The 7013-nt window shown below is 32.0% G+C and overlaps 1 long non-coding RNA gene across 1 annotated transcript; it reads right to left on the bottom strand.

Moving 5' to 3' along the window:
* Positions 1-690: 690 nt before the first annotated feature.
* Positions 691-6054, bottom strand: LOC139517955 (uncharacterized). The gene is made up of 3 exons (XR_011663245.1): positions 5902-6054; positions 2403-2495; positions 691-1381 (listed from the first exon to the last, which is right to left on the bottom strand). It is a non-coding gene; the product is annotated as an uncharacterized lncRNA (long non-coding RNA).
* Between the last annotated feature and the right edge of the window lie 959 nt (positions 6055-7013).

Here is a 7013-nt window from a genome sequence, read left to right as displayed (position 1 = left end):
ATGATTTCCGAACTTTTAACAGTCTCCGGGACAAGTTTGCAATTCCGCTGAGTGCAAAAGTTGTCACCTTAATTTTTGGAGTTAAGTCAAAACAAAGTTGATAACTTGGTTGGTATTGGTTCCCTGATATTTGTCCTAAAAAATTTTTGATCTAGCACCACTGTTGAAAAAGTTATGCCCCTTTTTTCAACAATTTCCTCAGAGGAAAAGTACTTTTCCTCAAGGGAAATCAAATTTCCCTGAAGGAAAAAGATTTTTCCTCAAGGGAAATTGTTTTTTCCTCAAGGGAAAAAGATTTCCCTTAGGGAATTCGCTGCATAATTATTTCCTTTGAGGAAATTCTATTTCCTTAGAGGAAATTTAGAGGAAATTCTTTTTCCTTTGAGGAAATTTGCAGCTTCAAATTTTCCTTGGAGGAAATACTTTTTCCTGTGAGGAAATTTGTAGCTTCAAATTTTCCTTGGAGGAAATACTTTTTCCTGTGAGGAAATTTTTGACAAACACTTTTCCTTGGAGGAAAATTCAAGACAACAAATTTCCTCTAAGGAAATCATTGATCTTCAAATTTCCTCTAGGGAAATTTCTGAACATCAAATTTCCCTTAAGGAAATGTTTTTCCTCTATGGAAATTTCATAACAGTACAAACAGTATTAATATATTTTCTCCTAGACTGAATTATTGATACAAAAGATAATTAAAACTTTAATACTGTAATACAAATTTTCATGGTGAGTATTAAACATACAAAAACAAAAGGCTGACTGTTTAGCATGTTTAAGACAATACAATAATAAGCAAAATGCTATGAATATCATATCATTTGTGATGTTATTAATATTGTGCTCATATTTGCATATTAAATAAAATAAACACTTTTCATGTCAAATTAACTTGTCTTCTGTTTCAGCTGCTGTGTATTCGACCCCCTACATAACAGTTCAGTGCATAAATAATTCAATCCACAAGACATCTTCCTTCAATTGGTTGAATAAATTTTGGCAACGTATGTTCTTCAAACATCTTCTTTGTATATTTGATATGATGGAGCCATGTACATGAATTGATAAAGCAGGTGTTTATTTCGACAACAAACATGACAAAGATACTATTTTTTTTCTTAATTTCTCCATAATCCATCAGTTAATATGAATGTAGGTTGTTACATTTTACACAATTGTGTTCTTTGATAGTACTCCATTTTGTTTATAGCAATTTTGTAGGATTTTTTCTATTTCTTTTTCCAGAAAAACACACAGTTGAGTTCATTTCACATTAATAATCCAATTAGCACATTATGTAGACAAGTATTAACAATTAAGTTTCCTCTTCAGTATAGACCTGCAGGACCTGTTGATGATCATAAAAACCAAGATATCTGACCTATAAATACACAAAATAAAAAAAAAATGTTATAAATGGAGAAAAAAACAGCAATATAAATAAGCTTATTTTATCATGTTTTAATGAACATTTTGAGAAACTTTCATTTGATATTCTTACTTGTCATGCTTATGAGTTCTCTTATTTCAGTGCTTTGTGTCCAAGATTTAATATTCGTTGTTTAGTGCCTTGCAGTGATATTTAAAGTTGAGCCACTTGCAATAGTTGTTATAGAATGTTCATATGTTGTGTTAATATTTGAACCACTGTCCTATATTATGGTCAGGTTGAGTGCTCACAGACATGAGGCCTAAATTAATATATTGTTTGTTTCCCTAATCCCTATTCTGACAAGCCAGGTGTGGGTAGGTAGGTAGGTAAATAATTTTATTTTTCCCAAAAGCCTGAATATTATCGGATGATCCGGCAAGCCCGAAAATCAGAAATGAATAAAATAATATTTGGCTTAGTTTTGACAATAAAATTTTATGAGTAGGGCCATTTTTGCAGGGTCGGTCAGGATTGGAGAAACAAACAATATTTTATATTAGGCATGATTTTTTTTTATTAATTGTTATTGACTTTGAACATGTTGAACTAAATTGGATTGTTTAAATCTTTATATGTTGAGATCTTTAATGGATGACCTATAAAGGAAGTGTTTTCTCATTATTGAAGGCAGGCCCATGATTGGCCTTTAATTTCTTGCATCCGCTTCATTGAACTCTGGTGGATAAGTCACTCATTTACCATACCACATTTTCTTATTTTTATATGAGTTATCATTCAAAGGCAATTTCTTTTATTACTGTAATTCAGAAATTATCGAAACTTTTTAGTAATGCGAATAATGTGACTGGGTGAGTATCGCAAAAATAAGAAATCATATTTTGATAACAGAAACATATATATATATATATCATGTAACTATATAGATCTTTATGCAGATTTTTTTTGTAATCACAATAAGTTGTCCCTTCCCTGAAAAATCTGAATTTACAGTATATAGAAGTGGTCTTACCATTTAGGCCTTGTTGTATTCTGTTTATCTTGTTTTGCGCTCATTTCTATTGTAACTGTTTATATTTTTCATCATTTTTCTATATTTCTTGTCCTATAAAACATAAAAAGGGTAAAAACTATTATAAAACATCAGTTTGTGTTTTTCTTTATATTCAGTTATATTTAAAAAGAATGGAATATTTGTGATATTTCATTTCACAAACTTTTTGCCAGTCATGACTTTCAAAGACTTTCACCCTGGTCAATAGTTTAAAAAACAAACATTCCCATACTTTTTCTTTGTGTTCATACTAATTTTTCATTTGACAACAAAGACATGATTCAACTATTCTTCTAAAATTTGTTTCTCTTGACTACGTTAAACTCTGAAATATTGTTAACAGTATAATCTGTATGTGTCTCACTTGTCAAAATTTCAAATTAATATATAAATCAGATAAAAATGCTATGCATGGCACAGCTTGATACAAACGTACAGGTTGAACCCAGAACAGTTGGGGCAAGTATGGACACAACATTCAAGCTCGATACAACTCTGAATTTTAAATTTGGATTGTGATTCAATAGTTGATGCAGCATAGGTTTCTGACACAGAATGAATGCGGTCCAAGTACTTAAAAATTTTAAATTGACAATTAACCTCTAAAATGGTCCAATATTCAAAATCTCAATACATGGTTAGATGCAGCATATCAACATGATCAAAGAACCCCAATAATTCATTTTTTGGTGAAATCAAATAAAGTTAAATTTTGTACCTTTTAGAACTCAACAGTCAGGGGACTTACTGAAATAGGTGATTTTTAAATCACTTATTTGAGTAGCAAAATCGTGGTTTTGTCACAAATTGGAATTTTGTATTTTTTTCCAAATTTTAAACACATAGGTTTAAATAATATCTTTTAATTAGTAAAATTAAAAAAAACAAAAACTTTTTGCTTCTTTTAAGTAGAAAGGTTTCTGCCTTTAATGCTATCATTTAGCTGAAAACTCTATTTTAGTTGAAAAAATGCTATAATAATGGCTTTACATAATGAACTGATACTTCCTTAAAAGATTTTTCCCAGCAGTGGGAGTATTTTTCCTGTGAAGTTCAAGGTTTCATCTTTCAGATTATGTAATAAAATTCTACTGTTCGCGATAAAAATCTCACTGTTCGGGGGTGTTGAAATTAGTAGGGATTATTAAAAGAATGATACTTAAAGAAGTGATTTTTGGGAAGGAAATTGAGGTCTGATACTTAAACAAGTGATTTTTATGTCATTATCCTAGATTCAGTACAAGGTCATCACCTGAAATGACCTGGTCATCCTAGACAACACAGATGTTGGTTCTGATAAGTTTAGAAACATAATTAGTCCCTGGATCATTAGTATTCTATATTTAAAGCTACAATAAAATTAAATCACTTCTTCTAGTGATTAATTTGTACTACTTAAATAGGTGATTATTAAAGAAAGACAACTCTAACTTCCAACCTTTATGGAAATAATGTTACTTAAATCAGTGATTTAGAAAATCACTTATTTAAATAAGTCCCCTGACTGCTCAATGTGGACCAATTTGATAATGGGTCAAAATATCAAAAATCTTAATGAATGGTTAGATTCAGCATATCAAAGAGCCCCATATAATCAATTTTTGTTGAAATCAAACAAAGTAAAATTTTGGACCCCGATTTGGATCAACTTGAATTTGGGCCCATAATAAAAAAATCTAAGTAAATATTCAGATTCAGCATATTAATCTGAACACCAAGAATTTAAATATTGTTAAAATCAAAATAAGTTTAATTTTGGACCCTTTGGACCTTAAGGTAGACCAATTTAAACAGGACCAAAAAACTAGGAATCTAAATACACAGTTAGATTTGGCATATATCAAAGAACTCCAATAATTCAATTTTCTATAAAATCAAACAAAGTTTAATATTGGCCCCTATTGGCCCCTAATTCATGTAATTCCTAAACTCTGAACAAAAACTCTGGTCACAAACCTTGTGTTTGAATTTCATAGATTTCTATTACTTGTACTAAAGTTATTAAGCGAAAACTAAATGTCCTGGGACAACGACGACTACATGATAAAATTGAGAATGGAAAAAGGGAATGTGTCAAAGAGACAACAACCTGACCATAGATTTGAGGGTTGGAATCCTTTTCTTTTACCGAGCAATGCATTTGAATGAGAGATATAGTTAGAACCCCTCTTTGCTCTTGGTTGGGACCCCCCTTTTAAAATGGCTGGATCCGCCCCTGAGAAGCATTATAGAAAAATCTATAAGCTTTAACTCAAAATAAGGATAATTTTATTTTTAAAGGGCAGGCACAGATCCAGAGAGGGGTTCAAGGGATTGGAACCCCCCTTTTTTTGGATAATCAATGCATTTGAATAGGGACATGTAATTGGACCCCCCCCCCTTCCCCTTTTGTCCTGGGTTAGAATCCCACCCCCACCCCTTTTTAAAATGACTGGATCCGCCCCTTAAGGGTCTATAATTAAGTTTGACAACATCAGACGACATACTACTTTATCCAAAAAAAATGCCACATTTCTTCCAATTTAATTTCATCCCTTACTTGCTACATGTATTTCATCCATAATATTTAAAGAAATAAATTTGGGAGGAGTATGATTTTAATTCATTTGTAATTTGCAAGTTATTAACTATCAAAACTAGAGACCTAATAGAGTAGATATACTTGACTAATTTAAATCAAACTTGGGGTGACTGGGAACAAAGATTTAAGGGAATAGATGACAGTTTACCTACAATGACCTAGTTTCATAGCAATAGCATACATTAATAAAGACTACATGGTCATTCTTATGTTTAAACGTGGTTTAAACTTTGGGTGTTCATTTTTTTAATGTTTAACATGTTTAAAGCTAACAATTTCAACTACATACATGTATCAAGATTTGATCCTACATTATTTAAATATTGAAAAAAATAGCTTTTTAAATTTGGATCTATATATAATTGTGAATGTCACATGGATGTATTTTAATGTAAAGCATCTGAAAAATCATTAGCCGTCTCATATTTATTTCAGTTCTTCAAAAGGCAAATTTATATGAGCTTATGCTGAAAATAGAGATTTCTTATTAAGGAGAAATCCCTGCCCCCCTTTTTGTGTGAAAATTTTTGTTGATTATATAGGGAATCACAGAAACATGACTGAGGCAAGCATCCCCCATCTGAACCCCCCCCCCCCCCCCCCCCATAATATGTTTTTTTAGCTTGTGTAGGTGTAAGTCAGTAAGGAGGCAACCATTTGATTTGTAGGCCGGTAGTCCAAATAATTATGACGTCTTGAAAGGCTATTATAATTTTTTTCTTTGACGCCTTACATCGAGATCGACGAGTCGATGTAAGGCGTCAAAGAAAAAAATTATAATAGCCTTTCAAGACGTCATAATTATTTGGACTAGTAGGCCGGGTGAAAAATGTGATTAATCTTGCTTTGTAAACTTGTGCTATAAATAAAAATTACCAATCCATTAAAAAATCCGTGAGCCCAATCTCATCCAGTGAAATAGATTATAGTCTGTTTTCGAAGTTGTATATGGAAGTAAGTTAGTAGTCCAGATAATTATGACGCATTGCAAGGCATTTTTTCTAAGGGGAAGTGTAGAATGGGGGAATGGAACCAATAAATTGATCGGATCCGAAATGTTCTTCCCAGTAAAGGAGCACCTATTATTTTGTAGGTAATTATTATTAGTGTCGGTGGTCTCAGAGTGAATATTGCATGCACATTAAAATTAGCAGAGAAGAGACAATTATCAACTTGTGTATTATTCATTTTCTCGCAGTTATTTACGGTAAATCAGCTATATAGACATAGGAAGATGTGGTGTATGTATATATATATATATATCCGAAAACAGGTGTTCGGTTCTAGTACTATGTAGTGGCTATAGTATATGACTTTTAAATAACAATTATCAATTATATCTGTATTCTGTGGCGGGTCGAAGGGGATGGAATCCGGGGTAAGCCTCCCCTAGCATTTTGTGAGCAATCATTGCATAAATGATAATCTCGGGAATCCTCTCAAGTTACCTGTGCATCAGGAAAAGTTTTCAGGCATAGCGTGAAAAGGTAACCTATTCCAACGGAACCGAACGTCCTATCACCTTGTATATAGGAACCTTAAAAATATGTGAATAGGTCGGGAAAAACTCTCTTTTGACACTTAGGTATTGCACTGTTGCATTACACACCAATCAAAACGCAAACAATATGGGAAAAGATAACATTTTAACCTACACAATATATGAATAAGGTATACACTTTTGAAATCTAAATTATATGAAAAGGGTGGGGTAACAGAAAACCAGCGGCAACGACACCCCTTATTTAATGGAGACATGTAGTTGGAACCCCCTTTATCATGGCTGTATTAAAATTATCATTAAAAGTTTCAGCAACATAATTATAAATGGTTTCTAAAATCGTCATAAAGAGGACATCTTAATAAAACATGCGCTTCATCTTCAATAAAAACGTCACATTTATGGCACACTCTATTTTCTAAAACAATATTTTCATATCTCCCTGTTTCAATTCTTAGGGGAGCAACACCACATCTAAATTTGGCGA

This window comes from Mytilus edulis, chromosome 3 (assembly GCF_963676685.1).
Source record: "Mytilus edulis chromosome 3, xbMytEdul2.2, whole genome shotgun sequence".
NCBI lineage: Eukaryota > Metazoa > Mollusca > Bivalvia > Mytilida > Mytilidae > Mytilus > Mytilus edulis.
This window is presented reverse-complemented; position numbering and strand designations above follow the sequence as displayed.